Source organism: Lissotriton vulgaris, chromosome 3_1 (assembly GCF_964263255.1).
Source record: "Lissotriton vulgaris chromosome 3_1, aLisVul1.2, whole genome shotgun sequence".
Taxonomy (NCBI): Eukaryota; Metazoa; Chordata; class Amphibia; order Caudata; family Salamandridae; genus Lissotriton; species Lissotriton vulgaris.
The window spans coordinates 2044891797-2044911708 of record NC_141689.1 but is presented as its reverse complement, the minus strand read 5'-3'; positions in this window follow the sequence as shown (position 1 = coordinate 2044911708).

The following is a 19912-nucleotide window of genomic DNA, read 5'->3' as shown; positions in this document are numbered from 1 at the left end:
ACGGTTCATGTTATGCCTATGCGTGAAGCTGCACCTTTGTATGTCCCTCCTAAAGGGCAAGGTACAAGTGACGACAAATTGTCCGGGGATGCAAAGGGTTATTTTGTATATAATGGGGTTTATACACCTTGGAATAGAGCAGATGTTATGGCACTGAAAAATGCTTTGCCTGACCCCCGCAAGAATCCGGCAGCTTTCTATGAAGGAGTGGAAGGGGCTATTTCTTCGTCTGTTATAACGTTAGTTGATATTGACCTTTTCTTTGGGTTAATATTGCCTCCTGATATGTGGAGAGCAATTCGTAAGTTCGATGACGGAGCGGTCCTGGGGGCGGATTTGAAAACTCGATCCCAAGCTGATTTAGACAGGGAACCCGCATGTAAGCCATGTCAATTAATCTTAGATCTCCCGACGGCTATTTTGAATACATTAAAAACGCTTGTTCCCCCTAAAAAGATTAACTGGACCATGTTAGCTTCTTGTAAACAGAAGGCGGATGAGTCGTTGTCTGATTTCTTCTCACTTTTTGAAGAAACATTACATGATTACAGTGGGCAGTTACTAACAGATGATACGGGTAGGCATTTGTTCGTTGACAAGTATGTAGCGAATCTCCTACCAGAGATCGCAAAACGTTTAAAGACTAGTGAAAGTTCCTGGACTACGGCGACCCCTGCTTCTTTATTGACTATGGCTCAGTATTATGAGCGACAGGAATTGGAGGTTAAAGAAAGTACTGATAAGAAAGCGAAGGAATTAAAGACGAAAGTGATGTTGGCTCAGGTTTATGCTACACAGCCGAGAGGGAATGATAGAGGTAGGCGTAGTTTGTATGGTACGTCTTCTGGTCGTACCGACATCGCTGAGGATCAGTGTGCTTACTGTAAAGAGTTTGGACATTGGGCCTCAGATTGTCCGGTGCTTCGTGAACAACGTAATCAGCGTGGTCGAGGAGGTGGAAGGACACGGAATAGTTATTCAGGAGCGAGGGTTGGAGCAAGTGATCGCGGCAGATTTGAAGCGAGGGGTCGTGGCCAGGCTGATAATAATACTTTTGATCGACAAAATCAGTATCAGATATCGGAGGGTGAGAATGTGGAATCTCAGGATTATGTACATGCATAGGATTGTGTAGGATGGGGTGTGGAATCGGTTGAAGTACCAGTAGATCAAAGAGGTCCATATGTATCAGCGGGCGTTTTGGGTTCTACTGACCAGTTCCTGGTTGATACAGGAGATACTCGTGGTGCTCTGTCTAAATACTTGGTTCCAAGGGCTCCCCTGTCTGGCGAAACGATTACATCCATAGGGTTCGATGGAACAAGCTCTCTTAGCCCATTGTCACAACCCCTTACATTTTACATTGACAGATACTTTGGCCCGTGCCCGTTCTTATTGTCACCAAACACTCCAGACAATATTATGGGAATAGATTTGCTCAAATACTTCCGAGCAACAATACGCTACGCTCCTGAAGGAGTGCGGGTTATTTTAAATGACAATTACCCAGATGTAGAGAGATTGTGCACTATGCAAGAAATTGAAGCGTTGGCCTCTCTCCAACAAACGTTATGGGCTACTTCAGACACGGATGTGGGACAGATGCTTTTTCCCCCTATTCGAATAACTGTCAAGGAGGGAGTACCTCTGCCTCGTGTACCGCAATATAAAATCTCCAGGGAAGGTGAAGTTGCCTTAACTCATATTGTACATGATTTGATTATTGCAGGCGTTGTGGAGGAAGTTCCCTATAATGTTTGTAACAGCCCCATTCTTCCGATTTTAAAGAAAGATACTGATGACAAAATCTATCGATTTATTATTGACTTGAGAGAAATTAACAAGATAGTAGTGCCCCAGTACCCGGTGGTGTCTGTTATTACCACCTTACTTACTCTGATTCCGCCCACTGCCACTACGTTTACCGTGATTGACCTGAAAAATGCCTTCTTTTCCATTCCCATCCATCCCGATAGCAGATATCTATTTGGCTTCACATTAAATAATAAATCGTAGAGATTTTGTCGAGTTCCTCAAGGCTATCCAGAAAGTCCTAGCATTTATAGCCAGGCTTTAAAAAGACAGCTTGATTCTTTCGATTTACAGTCTGAAGTGGCTCTCATCCAGTATGTCGATGACATTCTACTTGCAGCAAATACGCAAGAACAGTGTGAGGAGAGTACTCTTGCTTTGCTCTCCTTTCTTGCTCAGAATAATCACAAGGTTTGGAGGAAAAAGCTTCAATATTGTAGACCAAAGGTGACCTACCTCGGTCATCTTTTGTCTAAGGAGGGACGTGCATTAACGTCTGATCGAATCCAAGCGATTTTAGATACACCAGTCCCCCGTACTCAGAGAGATGTGCGCGCTTTTATAGGCTTAACGTCTTTTTGTAGGCAGTGGATAATGGGGTTTTCACACATTATAAAACCTTTGTTAGCGTTATTGTCCAAAACTACACCAATGCCTCTTGAATGGACAAATGAATGCCAGAATGCTTTTGAACAATTGAGACAAGCCCTTTGTTCTGCACCAGTGTTAGGTACACCAGAATATACGAAGATTTTCACATTGTATGTACACAAGAAGGATGGGTGTGCATTGTCAGTCCTAGTGCAGACACTTGGGGATAAACAGAGACCTTGTGCATATTTTTTGGCAATACTTGACCCCGTAGCACGAGGTTTACCTGGGTGTTTTCGAGCAGTTGCAGCAACAGCAGTGGCTATACGACAGAGTGAGGGAATAGTTTTGTCGCACAAATTGTTGGTGTTAGTTCCCCATGCAGTAGACGCTCTGTTAAACCAAACAAAAACCCAGTACCTCACGAGTGCACGTTTAACAGGATATGAGCTAACACTGTTCGTGCCGCATATCACATTAAAGAGATGTGCTACTCTGAACCCTGCTACTTTATTGCCGTATCCAGTTACTGAGGGCCCGTAGGAAGAGCACCATGATTGTGTTTTCCTGACTGAAGAACAAAAAAAAGGGTCGTGTTGACTTACAGGATACGCCACTTCCAGATGTGGATGGGGAACTGTGGGTTGATGGATCGTGTTTGAGGCTGCCAGATGGTACAACCTCCGCAGCATATGCGATCACAACACTTAAGACGGTGGTAGAAGCAGCACGAATACCACAGAAGTCGGCCCAAGCAGCGGAATTGATAGCCCTAACAAGAGCATGTGAATTAAGCGCTGGTTTATGTGTGAACATCTACACTGATAGCCGGTATGCCTTTGGAGTAGCGCATGATTTTGGCCTACTCTGGAGAGAGCGAGGGTTTTTGACTTCACACGGAGTGCACATCATGCACGGAGAACTAGTGCGTGATCTTCTGAATGCGCTACTTTGTCCAAAGAAAGTGGCAATAATCAAATGCAGTGCACACAAGAAAGTGACAGACAAAGTAGGACAAGGAAATGCCTTTGCAGATTGCATAGCGAGGGAAACTGCTATGTTACGAAAGGCTTCGCCAATGTATGTAGTGAAATCGCAGGCTGAGCGATGGCATGATGCTAGAGAGGAGATACTAGACATTCAGAAATCAGCGTCCGAAGCAGAACTCGCAACCTGGGCAGCGGAGGGAGTGCTAGATGATGAGGGTTGTTGGAGAAGCAAAGATATGGAAAGATGGAAATTGCCTGCAGCTTACTTGCAAGCAATGGTCCAAATGACACATGGATTGACACATGTTGGAGCTCTCGCAATTACTAGATTGCTTATGCGAGTCTGGGAGCATCCTGAGATTGCCAATACGGCTAAAAGAGTAGTGCAGACCTGTCTGATATGCTTGCAGCGCAACCCTGCAAAAGGGACGTATACTCCGAAAGGAGGGTTTGTTCCACCTACTGCACCATTTGAAGTGCTACAAATGGATTATATCCAGCTTGAGCATTGTAATAACCTTAAGTGTGTCTTAGTGGTGGTGTGTGCTTTCAGTAAATGGATTGAGGCCTTCCCCACGAAGGATAATACAGCGTTGACAACGGCTAAGGTTTTGCTCAAGGAGTACTTCCCACGCTATGGTGTCTGTAAATTTTTGTGGAGCGATAATGGTCCTCATTTTGTTGGGAAAGTTGTGGAATATGTGATGAAGGGATTGGGAATTCAGCAGAAATTTCATGCTGTATTCCCTCCGCAGTCAGCAGGTCTTGTGGAAAGGTATAATGCTACTCTGAAATTGAAGTTAGCAAAGATCGTGGCATCCACGTCTTTGAAATGGCCGGATGCTCTGCCTCTGGCATTGCTATCTATCAGATCAGTGCCCCATTCCCGAACTGGCCTCACACCTTATGAAGTGGTGTTTGGAAGGCCTATGAATATATGGGGAGTTCCTAAGCCTCGATTGGTACATGATGTGCCTTGTATAATGATGAACGATTATTTGGCACAATTAACAAATGATTTGCTTTCCATTCATCAACAGGTTCGAGAAGCGCTCCCTGACAATTCCATTGGAGAAGCTCACAATCTTCGTCCTGGTGATTTTGTCATGGTCAGATCCTTTGAGAGAACAAGCAGCTTGGAGCCGAGGTGGCGTGGACCCGAGCAAGTGCTACTGGCAACTCGTACGGCTGTGCGAGTTACGAATAAGAAACGGTGGGTGCATTCCACTCATTGTCGCCGCGTCTCTCCGGATCTGGTGAATCCAACTGTGCTGTCTGATTATCGAGACATCTTGGACGAGGAGAAGAGCCCAGCTGTTGCGTCTACTGAATCGGAGGGAGCCTTCCCGGACCACACCGTCTCTGGAAGAGAGAGATACAATCTACGACCAAGAGAAGCAGTTGTTTTGTGCGAGACTGGTTGAGTTACCGCTCCAGGTTTGTGAAACGGAAGCCGGGAATATCAAGGGGGGGGGGATCTGTTCTGCCAAGAGTAGCGACACCCGTCTTGAATCTCGGAGAAGAAACCAACAGCTACCTCGGAGCTCAGCACTCATATTTTTATTTTTTAGTTGCTTTTTTGAGACATTTTGAACTTTGAACTATGGCATCTTCTACAATGCGAAATAAGAGAATTCTTGGTGCAGTACTCTTTGTTATAACAATTGTGGTGATAGCAGTAATAGCTTGGGTGGTAGAACTACTGGTGCCGGCAAGAGAACATTTATTGCCAACTACCCCAATTCCATCTAAACATTTTCATTTTACTCTGCCTTATCATGAAGAACGACACAGACAGACTTATCAGAATAATAGTTTCACGCAGATTCTGCATCACACCCATAATATGACAAACACTTTGAACTGCTGGGTATGTGGAATGGCGCCTGGACATCAAAAGAAAGGAGGCACTCCGCTTATCCCACTCCCATTCTTTCACAATGGTTCTTGTAATGCTTGGTATACCCTTTTATTCACTTTACGATGGCCGACAAAAGGTGGACTACTTTTCCGACTCAACAAAGTCTGCTTCAATGACCGAGATGGTTATCCACAAGCTGAAGGAACTAAATTTTAATGGGAAGAATACCGACCTGATAATGTATCCTCACCTCGAATTTATAGTAACCAACGAAATGTCAATATGTCCAGTCTGCATGTAATAACAGTTATTGATATGAAAGCTGACTTGTGTGTACAAAATAAAGGTACAATCCCAGTAGGAAGAAGTGAATGTAACACTACTCTCACCTTTGACACTCCAAATGGTATTACCTTTGTGGCTTCATGAAACACTTACTTTATCTGTGGAAATAAAGGTTATCACCGTCTCCCTATAGGATGGTTAGGAACATGCTATATATCCTTTGTATTACCCCCCGTGTTCATTGCCCCACCTATGTACCATAATGACTTCATCCTGTATCATGATTTTATACTGAATAGAGAGAAGAGAGCATTAGCTCTCGATGAAATAGACCAAACTGACACTTCTCTGCAACAGTATGTTGATTTCAATTGAGGTCTTTTTTCATTTGTTGGGGCCGCCTTAAATAGCCGGAAAATAAGACGACTGACACGTGTTGTAGAAGCTGTTGCTAATGAGACAGTTTTTGTTTTAGGAAATTTGACTGAGGAACTTCAGATTACTAGAATTGTAACGCTCCAGAACCGAATGGTTCTAGATGTAGTATTAGCTGACTGTGGGGGTGCATGTCGTATTATCGGGAGTAGTTGCTGTGTATACGTGCCAGATAATTCACCCTCTGTGTATAATGCAATTTCTAAATTACATAAGATAGCTGCTGAGATACATCCTGATAATGGTACTTGGACACTTTCGGGGTGGTTTTAGACGTTACTTAGTACTTGGGGTTGGAAGTTGCTGACAATCCTATGTGTAATAATTGGAATACTGTTCTTCCTATGTCTCTGTATTCAATGTGGCCCTATGTTATGTTCTATGTGCCTTTCTGCTTGTATCCCATCCAAACGAGCTATTTTCAAGAATGAACAAATGATTCATAGAGAAATAGCAAATATTATGTCCATTGATATCGATGATGAATACCCTGATTATGTCCACTATGAGGTAGCTTCAGCTAAACGCTAAAAGGGTCGTCTGTCGTAATTTGATGGTGATCGGGTTAGCGTTAAGCTTTGCTACACGAATTTCCCCTTAACTTGACTATGGTGTTTGGAAGCCATTTTGAACACACTGGCGGCCATTGCATATGAATGTGCCGCCTCGTGGTCAGCATACCCTTTGTCCTTTCTCTGTACCACTGACCACTCGAATTTGCCCAGCAACAGGCTATTTTTAGTAATGGTCAAGCTCGCACAAGCGCAGTTAAACCCTCTGTACTAGTGAACAGTCATCGCTTAGGAATGTTCTTTAAACTGACCAGTGGTGTTGTAACCCCTCCCATGAGTAGGCTGTGTTCCAAAAATGACCTTATATGTACCTAAACTGAGTAAATGTGTTCCGCCTACTCTTTTTATTACTGTAAAACTGTATAAAAGAGGCCTCGCACCGATGTTCGGTGTGATACTTCTTGCATTGCCGAAGGGTGTTGTAGGAATGTACCACCACCCCATGGGGTCTTAATAAACTTGTCTTTTGCATTTTCCAGTTTCCGTGCCAACGTCTGTTTTATGGTGTAGCAGGTTTTGCGGAATATGTAGAACTGAAGAACCCAATACCACATCATGTGATAGCATCCAAGTATGCTCAACCACTATAAGTACTCCTCTGGTACGCAAAATCGTGTACTCGATTTACTACAGGTAAACCCAATTGACCTCCTTTCCCACCTCGTAGCGGGTTACCATCAGCGGCTTCACATAGGGAATTCCCATTGTTACTGTATCAGGGTTTACCTGTAGCAAATCGAGTACACGATTTTGCGTACCAGAGGAGTACTTATTGTGATTGAGTGTTAATACACTGGAGGGCGTACTCCCTCTTGAGAGTTCCTCTCAGCCGTCGTGGTATAGAGGAAGGGCCCTTTTCTCTATACCAATTTGTGAATCATGGTTTGAGCTGCGCACAGCTGTAGGGCGCACATTGGAACATTTCCAAACAGACAATAGTCGCAAAGAATCTCTCAGATCACTTGTGCACACCGACGAGCACTTACTCACTGCACTTTGCACTATTATTGCTTTTTAGTTCCAGCACCTAACTGACAAATACTATGAGTACCACAGCAGTACCACTTACAATGTCTGAGACTCTGGGGATAGGCTACTCAGATGATGCTGCATATGCCATCCTCGCCTCTCCATCATTATTACCTGAGACCAACATTAATCAGAGCCTAACCCAACTTTAAAACTTGGATGACTTAAAAGAACCTAAACCTACCCAGATGAAAATATGACTCCACGGTGCAATAATGACAGAATATTTATGAGGGAATGCAGCACCTACAGGTCTTTTAGTCACCAACACCCCCAGGATCTAGTTGGAAGATCCACTTTTCAAAGAAGAGTGGTCACTAATCGCATGGCGATGCACACGTGTTTGGTTGATCCTCATTATAAACTCTGCTAAACGCTTGTCTGAGGCTCTCCAGATTAAGATCAAGACCAGCAAGGATGCCCTGATGACAGAAATAAAAATCATCCTCTTCAAAAAAAAACTTGAGGGGGTTAACAAAGAGATTGGGGAACATAAAGACTATCTGATGCATAGCAAAGTTAATAAATTGCAGAAAGATCTTAAGAAATTTGCTCATAAAAAGTGTACCCCTATATCAAAGATGATTACAAAGGCCAAGATAATTCGGATTCAGTATCATCATAACCGGAATAATCCAACGGCTCAGATTCGAAACAGGATGGGTGGTCCAGTGACAGCTCCAATAAAAGCTGGAGAGGAAGACAAAGAAGAACGAGAAGAGGGAACTTAAATCAGAGCTATCCACCACCACAAATGTATCCATGATCAGGTCCATTTGGCCCAGTACCATTCCCCAGGCCTCCTCACTACCAAACAGGACCCTTCTTCCAAACCCAACTACAACCAAAATATTTTTTTAGGACAGGGCGGAAGGAGAGGAAGATGAGGACGAAGGAACAACACGAACAACAAGAGAGTTCAGTGGGCAGACGAGAGGACACCTGTGAACAACCGTAGCCAAACCAGGGGCCAACACCCCAGTACCAGTGCGACACAGGATTACTGGTGAACCTCACAAACTGCAATTTGAGCACAGAAGAGATCTATATTTTGAACACAGGACTTGGATTTGTATGAATGGCAGGCCTAGAAAAATTCCAGGTATGCTGTGAATTGAGTAAGTTTTTCCGCAAGATCCTGATCAAAAGCTTTTTTATGGACAATGAAAAACCAGAGGAAGGTAACAACCATACCACGCTACGCTCAAAATCTAACTTTTTTTCCACCAGCATCCCTGATGCCCCCTGAGGTGATTGCCTTTGAGGAAGGCGTTGCAACGTTGAACAACTACAACCCAAGATGGGCGTTTGTATCAACCTCAGCAAAAAAGAGAGAGAAGCCCTAAAAAACTTAAGTGCAAGAACAGATATCATCATTAAGCCAGCCGACAAGGGGGGAGCAGCGGTTGTCCAGAGTACCACAGCATACAGAACGGCATGTATCAAACTGTTGGCAGACACTAAATATTACAAGAAAATCTACAGAGACAAACCGACGAGGCTAAGAAAGACAATCCACACATTGAAAACTAACGCCCTGGATCAAAATTGTATCACAAAAAAGGGACATTAATCCCTCATCTCTGATGACACCCGGACACCGTTACTCTATAAAATAGCAAAAATACATAAACGGAAGGTACCGCCTCTGGTCAGTCCCATCGTGTCTGCAATTGGTTCTATTTTGGAACCTCTTTCCCAATATACCGATTGGTTTTTACACCCCTCAGTCACACGGATTAGGTCATCTGTTCAAGATACAACACATTTACTTAATCTGCTGACAGACATAACATATGATCCAACACAAAACATCATGGTATGTTTAGACGTGGAAGCGCTATATACTAGAATTTCATAAGAGGAAAGCATTTGTGTTATAGAAGACCTTCTTAAACAGGAAGACTGGAATTGTGATGCCTCGGTCAGCTGTCATTACATTAATGCCCCTTGCCCTGACCGAAAACTTCTTCAGCTTTGAGGACCAGTTAAATCTTCAAGTCCATGGAACATCGATGGGCAGCACCTTTGCACCGAGCATAGCGTGTCTGTATGTGGGCCAACTGGAAGGCAAACATATTTGGCCCACCAACCCTTACTCTGACAACATCTGTAAGTAGTTTAGATACATCGATGATATCCTGGTAATCTGGCAAGGGGATAAAACCAACTACACCAATTTCCTCAGATGGATTAACCAATTGAACCCGCATTTATGGTTCACTATGAGCTCCAAAAATGAGCAGGTCTCATTCTTAGATGTGAAGCTGGTTGCAAAAGGTTGAAACCAACAGACAAGTATAGTCTCTTACACTTTGACGGTGCCCATCCTTGCAGTCTGCGAGAGAACTTAGCAGTAGGGCAAATCCTCCATATACGTAGGAATTGCGCTGAATAAAAAGATTACAAAAAGGAGGCAAAAACCTTCCCCATAAAATTAGCACAGACGGCCTACCCAAAAAGGATCATTGCGAAAGCCGAAAAAAGTTCAAGGAATACGCCTCGAGAGGCATTGCTGGAATCCCATCAAAATGAACAGGACAGACTTATATGTATTACCACAAATAATTCCTCATCAAATGATATCAAAAGAATCATCAATAAGAAGTGGCCAGTGCTAACATCCAACAAACTAACCTTCGAGAAGCCTATATTCTTGTTCAGAAGAATTAAATGTCTTAGGGACACACTTATACATACTAGCACACAGCAAACAGATCAGTTCAGTTCAGTTCTTTATTTATTTCGGTGGTTAAAAACCATCATAAAACTGCATATCATTACATAACCACATATAATCATACTGAACATAACAATTAAAAAGCAAGTTAAAAAATTATTATTGTTATATACAGACTTTAACCATAAAAGGGAGCAGTAAATTCATTTCATCCTCCATCAACCTCTTGTGTTTCTTAATTTGACCACAATTTAAAAAAAACTCATAATAGCACACAAGGTACGCATCTCAGTTGCTCTTTGCAAGAATAGTAAAGCAGGTTTGGCATGGTTAATTTTTGATTCCTTTAAAATATTCACCAGAAATCTTTGACGCGGGATTTTATAAAAAGGACAAAGTAATACAAAATGAAGGGTGTCCTGCGGAGACCTGTTGTCGCAGCCGCAGGCACCCTTCTGCTCAATTGTTAGCGTAAAACCGGACGGATAGGCTAAAATATTATGCAACAAATTGAGCCTAAAACGGGTCATTAAAAATATCTCATGTTGACTGTACAACATTGAATTTTTTGTGATACATTGAATGCCCATTTCATTGCATACAAGCGAGTGGGCTGCTACCGAGGATTTATTAGAGTTAAGTTCCATCCTCCTGCAATCATATTTTTTCATTAGCTGCTTTTGTACATAATCTCTGCAGGAGGTGTCCACATTTGAGGGGTCTGAAAATAAAATTTCCTGGTCGATGGACCCTAGGGTTTCTTTGATGTATTTTAACCAGGGGATTTGGAGTTATCTATCTCTCCGAAGACAATCCTTAATGATCTGTCTGGTTAATTCAGCATTGGGATTTAGCCAAATTTTAAACCATTTCAAGATTGGTCTCATTCTGATCAGGTCAGATATATATGGGGTACCAAGCTCTTTGTGTGTAATTGCTGCTGAGATGCACTGGGGAAGCTTTAATAGTTTTTTTAGAAATGTGTCTTCCTCTCCTTGTATCTGGTGTGCATCCCTAAAACCCCACACCTCTGCTCCATAAGTGGCCTTAGAGGTGCTGACCGCTCTGTATAGTGTCATCACCTGCTCAGGAGACCAATAACCCATCCTTCGCGCAAAATTTAATATGGCCCCGTTTGCTGAAACAAGTTTCCTGGACCTTTCCTCAATCAGTGGGGCAAATTTAATCTTTTCATCAAATAGGAGACCCAGATACGGGAAAGTGGTCACAGTGTCCAAAACATGTTCCCCTATTTTGAACACAAATCTCTTGTGTGGTTTTTTCCCTGCCACCATGATGAAAGACTTTGTCAGATTAACAGAAAGGTCCAGATTCTTCATGAATTCAGCAAAACCTCTGATTAGGAGCTGGAGACTGACTGCTGTTCGAGCGAGGAGGACCGCGTCATCTGCGTACAAAAGTACCGGAATATGGCGCGATCCCACCCTTGGGCAGTCAGTCCCCAGTGCTAGCAGGGCACTCTCTAGATCATTTATGTAGAGGGAAAATAAAAACAGAGCCAGGATGCACCCCTGCCTCACCCCACCAGAGCCCGGGAAGGGATCAGTGCTCACCCCCTGCGCTGTAGCGGACCTTGGCAGTGGTGTTCCAATGCAACTCCTTCAGTACATCGATCAGGTCTGGATCAATTCCCAATTTAAACATAGGTGTTCAGAGTTTAGCTCTATTAACATTATCAAATGCCGATGCTAGGTCCATAAATCCCATATACATGGTCCCATCATCCGTCTTGATGTATTTAGCCGCAAGAAGGTATAAATTGAGACATTGGTCACTAGTTGACTTGCCTGTTCGAAACCCGTACTGGGTGCCCACCAAGATGTTATGGGCATCAGTCCACTCTATTAAGCGGTTAAGAATTGCCCTCCCAAGTACTTTGGCTGAGACATCAATCAGCGAGATTGGTCTGTAACACTGTGGATTGTCCCTGCAGCCTTTCTTGTATATAGGGACAATCACTGCAGTTGACCAAGATCGCGGAAGACCAGATTTAATTGCTGCATTAAGTACTCTAGTCATGACTGGTGCCCATATATCAGTATTACTTAAATATAGGTCTGGGGGGGTACCATCCGGGCCTGGAGCCTTATTTCGTGTCAGCCCTAGCATTGCTTTTAGGACTTCCCCCAGAGAGAATTCTAGTTCATCTGCCCTGGGTCCCTCCCAGGTCCCATCTCCAATATCTACCTCCTGTTGATTATACAATGATTTAAAATGGTTAATCCATTGATCTGGTAGTATATTGGTACTGATTACTGGGGAGCTTGAGTCTTGGTAACAGGGTCTGTTTATAATTCTCCAAAACTGGGCATAGTCCCTATTTTCTCCTGCCTCTCTGAGGTCTGCCCAAACTTCTTTTTGGAGAGCACTCTTTCTTCTCTTAACCTGCATTTTATAGTTCTGTCTGCAGCGGGCAATTTCAATCTTGTCTCTTCTTTAGACTCTGCTTTAAATCTCTTAGTGCCCTTGAGCAGTTCGTGTCGAACCATCTTGGGGAAGATAGTTCCTTGACAGGCCTCTTAGTGTTCAATAACCCTTCCACTATTTTGGTTAGAGATTCAAACCGCTCCTCTGCCCTCTATTGTGAGGTCTAGACAAGTCTCTATGTGCCCTTTCCCTTCACCCACTAGTTTGGTGTAAAAATCTTGTGGGTTGATCATTGTCCACCTTATGCGCCTCCCTTGGCCCGTTGGTTGAATTTCGGTAACACCCCCTAGGTTATTCCCCGGTAGATCATTATATTTAATTTCCAGGGAAAGGGGATTATGATCGCTGAAGGGACTCCACTCTGTTCTTGTTCTTATAATCTGATCTTTAGCATAAGCAGAGATCATTATAAAGTCTATTATAGACCGCAGCCTCTCCCTTTAAATGTGGGTATGGGAGTCTCCCCTGCTTTCAGTGCAACCAAATCCATTATATGGGTGAGCGCAAAGTTGTCTAGAAGCTTCATCAACATTGTGCCCTCTTTATTGCGTTCAAAGTGGGGACCCTTTTCTATAGGACAAGTAGACCAATCAGGAGAGATGGGGAATAACTTGAGGCATAGGTGACAATTGAAGTCCCCCATCAACAGGACAGTTGGTTCAGGCCCTCTCTTCCTCAGATCTATTTCCTCATTTATCCTGCTCTCGAGCTCTAATAGTATAGGAAAGTTCCCGTCAATTGGGCCCGAGTTATAAAAGTTTAGAAATAGTAGTCTCTGCCCCTGCCCCTGAAGTGAGACTGCTTGTAATGTATCTGATGCCCAGTCTGAATGTGACCAGGTGCCCTTTAGATCTAAATCTACATATATCGCTAGGCCTCCTTTTGCTCTCCCAGATTTCGCCTCTTTGGCAGGTCTAAAAAAACATTTATAACCCTCCAGTTGGCAAGAGTCAGAATCTCGCGCCCATGTTTCTTGGAGAGCTATGATGTGAAAGCCCCTTATAAATTCTTTCCACTCCTTATTCTTAAGTTTAGCTTCCAGGCCTGCTATATTCCAGGATAACACGGTCAATCCAGCCCTGTTCTCTTTCCTACTCTCTGTGCTGGGTCCCTTTGTTCTACCCTCACCCACTTCTATTGGGTCTGTGGCATTTTCAATCTCCTCCCGGTGTTTAGGGGATTCTTCTAGCCTCAAGTTTTGCTTGTTCATGGCACTCAGACGACTACCCTCTATTACAAGACATGGGCATTCACTGGTTGCTAAGGATGTTACAGGGTTATTTTCCATCAGGGTGAGTCAGTCATTATCCTCAAGCGACTGCAAAGGGGCAAATCTGTTTCTCCACTGAGAGTAATCTCGTGGAGGTAGAAACTGGTCAGGGTAGCATATGGGTCTTGCTCTTTGTGTGCATTGAGGTCTCCCAGGGTTCCACCCACCATCATCAACACAATTGGTATTCCAACTCCTTGGGTAAAAATACCTAAGTGGGAGTGCACAAATTGTGCTAGGTTGATTCCTGTTGGAGTTCTTCAGGATATAATCAACCAGTCTAGTGTCTCTGAAATTTGCAACTATGCAGTCCCCTCTTATGTCCTTTTTCCTCCCGCCAAGCCAATTAACTCTTCTTACATGCATTATCTCTCTTCTGTCCCCCTTGTTTAAAGGTCTATGTATGTTCAGCCACTTGGAGATTTTCGCATGTAATTGGGAGTGTGATTCTTTGTCTGTAGCCCTAATTTCTGGGACCCCTGCAAAAATTATTACAAATGGGCTGGCCTCTGGGGGGAGATTTATATGTGGGGGGGGGGGCTGTCTGTTGTGGAAAAAGGGTCGAAATCCATATAGGATGAACTGTGATTCCCATTTCTTTGATAGTAATCTTCCTGACTCCATTCCATTAGTGGTTGTAAAGGGGCTTTGTCCATATTTTTAGAACTCGTCTTATGAGTGTGTCCCCCTCTCTGTTCGTTATTGGATCCCCCTCTCGCGTCTTGGGGAATTTTCGGCACCTCATGAATCTGGGCAATGTGTGTTGGGTATGGCTAACACAGTTGTTGTTTGACGGTATATTTTTGTCAATGTTGTCATTAGTGACCACATCATTTGGTTGGTTAGAGCCAGTAGGGGGTTTCTTAAAAGTGTGATCTATTACCTTACTTTGTTTAGACAGCTCACACGCTATTTTGTCCACCTTGCTTATGATGGAAGCAGGCGATGGTGATTCCATTGCTTAAAAAGCCTGGTTTAGATCCGAAGGCCCCGGTTAATTATAGGCCAATCTCCCTGCTGCCGGCCCTCACGAAGATTCTGGAAAAACACGTCCAGGGCGTGCTCTCCAACTTTCTTGAATCTAATGAGATCCTGCACGCCACCCAATCGGGCTTTCGTCCCCATCTCAGTACTGAGACTGCGCTCCTGGAGGTTTCGGAAACCATTAAAGGGGTTCTGGACTCTGGGGGCAAAGTCATGCTGGTGATGTTAGATCTGTCGGCGGCGTTCGACACCGTTCCCCATCATGGTCTTCTCGACAGACTTTTCGAGATAGGCATACGGGGGACGGTGTTCGACTGGTTTTCTTCTTTTCTTGCCGGCCGCCGGCAGTCGATCTGGGCCCCACCGGATTCCGCCGTGATGCCGCCTCTGGGAGTCGGGGTCCCTCAGGGCTCTATCTTGAGCCCGACCCTCTTTAACATCATTATGACCCCCTTGGCGGCATTGGTGGAGTCGCATGGTGCCCAGATCGTATCCTATGCGGATGACACCCAGCTCCTCTTCTCTTGTAAGAGAGGAGGCGACTTTGAAGGGGAGAGCATTCGGGATTGCCTTGGGGCTGTTTTCCACTGGTTCCATCTAAACAGCCTTAAGTGCAACTCCGACAAGTCCGAAGTTCTGTTCTTTGGGTGCGACACAGAACCGGACTGGCAGACCTGGTGGCCACGGGATATGTTCCCTCCGTCCTGCTCCTCTCAGGTTGCTAAGAATCTGGGGGTGAAGATGGATAACAGGCTCACCTTGAAATCCCAGATCCTGGGGGTGTCGGGCGTTTGCTTTGGCATCCTCAGGATGCTGCGGAGGTTTCTTCCTCTGTTATCCGTGGAACACAGGACGCTGACTGTCCAGGCTCTGATTGGGTCCAGGTTGGATTATTCCAACGCTCTCTACCTGGGCCTTCCAGAGTACTTGTTGCAGCGGCTTCAAGTGGTACAGAATGCCGCTGCAAGGGCAATCTTTGGTCTCAGTAGGCGCTCCAGGACCTCTGGCTTGCTGGCAACTCTACACTGGCTTCCTATCCGCAAGAGGATTGCCTTCAAGGCGCTGACCTTGACCTACAAAGCTCTCCATAAGGAGGGAGCCAAGTACCTCCAAAAGAGACTGGTCTTTTACCATCCGACCAGGTCTCTGAGGTCGGAAGCCCTGCACCTTGCTGTTGTCCCCCGGGTCAAGAAAGCGCGCCTCGGGGGCCGCTCTTTTGGACTGCTGGCTTCTCAGCTGTGGAACTCTTTACCTCTGACCCTGCGGGGAGCCACCAGCCTACTGGCTTTTAGGAAAGGCCTTAAAACTTGGCTGTTTACTCAGTAGCCTGTCCTCCTTGAATATTTGCTCCACTCTTCCGTTATTTTTTTCTGATGTTATGTTTTTTATGTTGCAGCATTGTCTCTTTCTCCGCTAAAGCGCCGGGACACTCTTTTTGAGTAGCCGCGCGCTATAGAAATAATTAAATAACATAACATAACATAACATAACATGGGTTTTAACTGCGCAATTATTAAGCATGGGCGAATTTTGCAAAACTAGCGTTCGCGAATTTTGCGAATTTGCGAACTCACAATCCGCAAAATCCGCGAATTCTCGCGAATTTGCGGATTTTTTTTTGTGTTCGCAAGGATTTCTGCCAGTTCGCAAGGATTTCTGCCAGTTCGCGAGGGTTTTGTACCAGTTCGCAATTGCGAACTTACATGTCGGCTCGCAACGGTCACGATTATGTTGTTTCTACGTCTGGTTCATCATCACAGGTTCCCAGAACCCTCTGTTTCACCCCTGCCACCCTCTGTTTTACCCATGCCATCCTCTGGTGCATCAATGCCACCCTCTGGTTCATCATCACTGTCGATTATGGGGGGGAAAAGCAAGCACACCTGCCTGCTTCAACTGACATGAATTAATTTGGGGTTGATTTATTAATGTGTCACTGTTTTAAAATTCCAGTCTGGCACCTGCTTCCTTATCTGTAATTTGCTTTCTGTTGCAGTGCAATTTTTTTTTCCAGGACCTTTGTGGCCTACTTGTAGCTATTCTATGAGCCTGCTGTGAGGGTCAGAGCAGGGTCATATAATTGTTGCAACTAGCAACTGAACTCTGGAGGGGCCCTTGTCAGGAAGAACTACAGGGAATGGTTACTAATGATGAGTTTGAACTTTTGAACCTGCTGAATGCTTTTTTTGTGTTCGCAAGGATTTCTGCCAGTTCGCAAGGATTTCTGCCAGTTCGCGAGGGTTTTGTACCAGTTCGCAATTGCGAACTTACATGTCGGCTCGCAACGGTCACGATTATGTTGTTTCTACGTCTGGTTCATCATCACAGGTTCCCAGAACCCTCTGTTTCACCCCTGCCACCCTCTGTTTTACCCATGCCATCCTCTGGTGCATCAATGCCACCCTCTGGTTCATCATCACTGTAGATTATGGGGGGGAAAAGCAAGCACACCTGCCTGCTTCAACTGCCATGAATTAATTTGGGGTTGATTTATTAATGTGTCACTGTTTTAAAATCCCAGTCTGGCACCTGCTTCCTTATCTGTAATTTGCTTTCTGTTGCAGTGCAATTTTTTTTTCCAGGACCTTTGTGGCCTACTTGTAGCTATTCTATGAGCCTGCTGTGAGGGTCAGAGCAGGGTCATATAATTGTTGCAACTAGCAACTGAACTCTGGAGGGGCCCTTGTCAGGAAGCACTACAGGGAATGGTTACTAATGATGAGTTTGAACTTTTGAACCTGCTGAATGCTTTTTTTGTGTTCGCAAGGATTTCTGCCAGTTCGCAAGGATTTCTGCCAGTTCACGAGGGTTTTGTGTAAGTTCGCAATTGCGAACTTACACCGCACGCAGCGAAAAATCCGCTGCGTGCGAATTTGCGGATTTTGCGGGAAATTCGCGGATCTCGCGGATTGCGAATTTACCGAAAATCCGCAAAATCCGCGAGCGTAACGGATTTTCCGCCCATGCTTAGCAATTATAAAGGATTCTAGAAGTTTTTTGAGATCTCCTATGACTACCTCAATCCATCCTGGAGGATTTGTGTCTGTATGGGCGTTATCTTCTACTAGGATGACCTCTTGCCTATTCTTAGGACGACTGCCTCCTGCAAGTAATTTCTTTTGTCTCTGTAGTCCCTTAGTCCTCCCCTGCCGCTTTGGTTTTCTCTGAGGGGTCATTTCACTGCGCCCAGATATTTCTATCCCCGGGGAAGGGGGGGGTTGAGCGCAGGGAACATCCTCAGTTTCATTATTTGGTGAGGCCACATTCCCTGTCGTACTTGGGCTATCAGCAAATGACGGATCCCTGGAGGGCTTTGGAGTAGCTGCATTGAGATTAGGTGAGGAAGATAAACTCCTTTCCATGCGTTCTATTTCCCCCGTGACCTTCTTTAACATTAGATCAATTGCGGTGGGTTTTTTCCCTTTAATTGGGGCTGAATCTTTTGTTTCCACTAGCGTTTGTTTGGGGGTTACAGTGTTGCGGGTTTTACTCATCACAGAGCGTGTTTTAGGGTGATTGGACATTTTAAAGCCTGATGCTTATCCCCTGTTCCTCCCCCAGACTTGAATCTTTATACTAAGTATACTAAATTACCCAGTAACTCCGCGAATAACAAATAACTAGACAAACTTAGTTCCCTAGCCCCCCTCTTCCTGCGACAATAATTAGGGCTCACAACTTTGTTAGTAGACTGCAAATACAGGTGACCAGTCCAGAGCCTCGAATAACAGTACCTGAGACATTTTCATTTCATTTCATAAAGCTTTATTCGGAACATTTAAAAAACATGTCCATAAAAGCACAAAAATACAGGCAATTCATACATTTCTTAGAGGCAAACATAAATATACATATACATCAACTAACAAAATACACATATTACAAAATATCCAGAGGGGGATGGAATAAATATTTAAAATATTTAAAAATGTACAGAAATTTTAATTTTTAAAAACACATACTTTTCCTGGCGCTAATCGCTTTATATAAAAAGGATGCAGTGAAAAAACAGATGTCCGCATGGTTCAGATTAAAAATCATTTTCATAGCCTCTGTTGTGTCTCTCACTCCAAATCTAATGAATAATGGCTTCAGGTAGAATTTCCTTAACTCAGTGTACAAATCACAAGTTAACATAAAGTGCTTAGTGCATTGTTCGGACTTATTATCACATTTACAGGGACCAACAGGGCGCGATTTGATGTTAGGCCACGCGACCAGATGATGTACTATGCCCATCCTCAATCTGGTCAAAACAAACTGGTGTGAGGATCTAGTCACCTGTGATAAATATGGTCTGAAACCCGTAAATTCGTTCAAATTATTGTATAGTACACAAGTTGTTAGTTTAGAGTCCTCTAAATGATGCCTTTCGTTACAGTTATTTAAAAATATAGTTTTCACATCGGATTTGGAGATTTCCGAAAGCCTGTAGGGGTCCATTAAAACATTAATACCAAATAAATTTTTTACACGGTCAATAATATAAGCGATCCAGGGGATCTTCAAATGCTGGTCCAGTAGTAGGCAGTCCTTGATAATTGCTCTATTCAAAGTGGTACCTTCGCTGAGCCAGATCGAGCGCCACAATAAAATGGGCCTTAATATGATCAGATCATTTAGGGCCTGGGTCCCTGTTTCATTGTAAACCAAGGAATTGGCAGTAGACCTGGGTAAGCATAGGAGCTTCTTCAGGAAGAGGTTCTCCTCTACCTGAAGGCTCTTAGCCATTTTCACCCCCCAGACTCCTGCCCCATACAGGGCAGCCGAACGGCATTTAGAATTATAAATGTTTAGCATATCTTTAATGCGTCTATTCCCCAGTTTCTTGGCAAACAGAAAGACCCCATTGGCGCTTCTGGTCATCTTAGTTCTGACCACCTTGTGTTCAGTGGCCCAGCTCCCGTTATTCGAGAAGGTAATCCCCAGATAGCAAACATTTTCTACTTTTTTCAC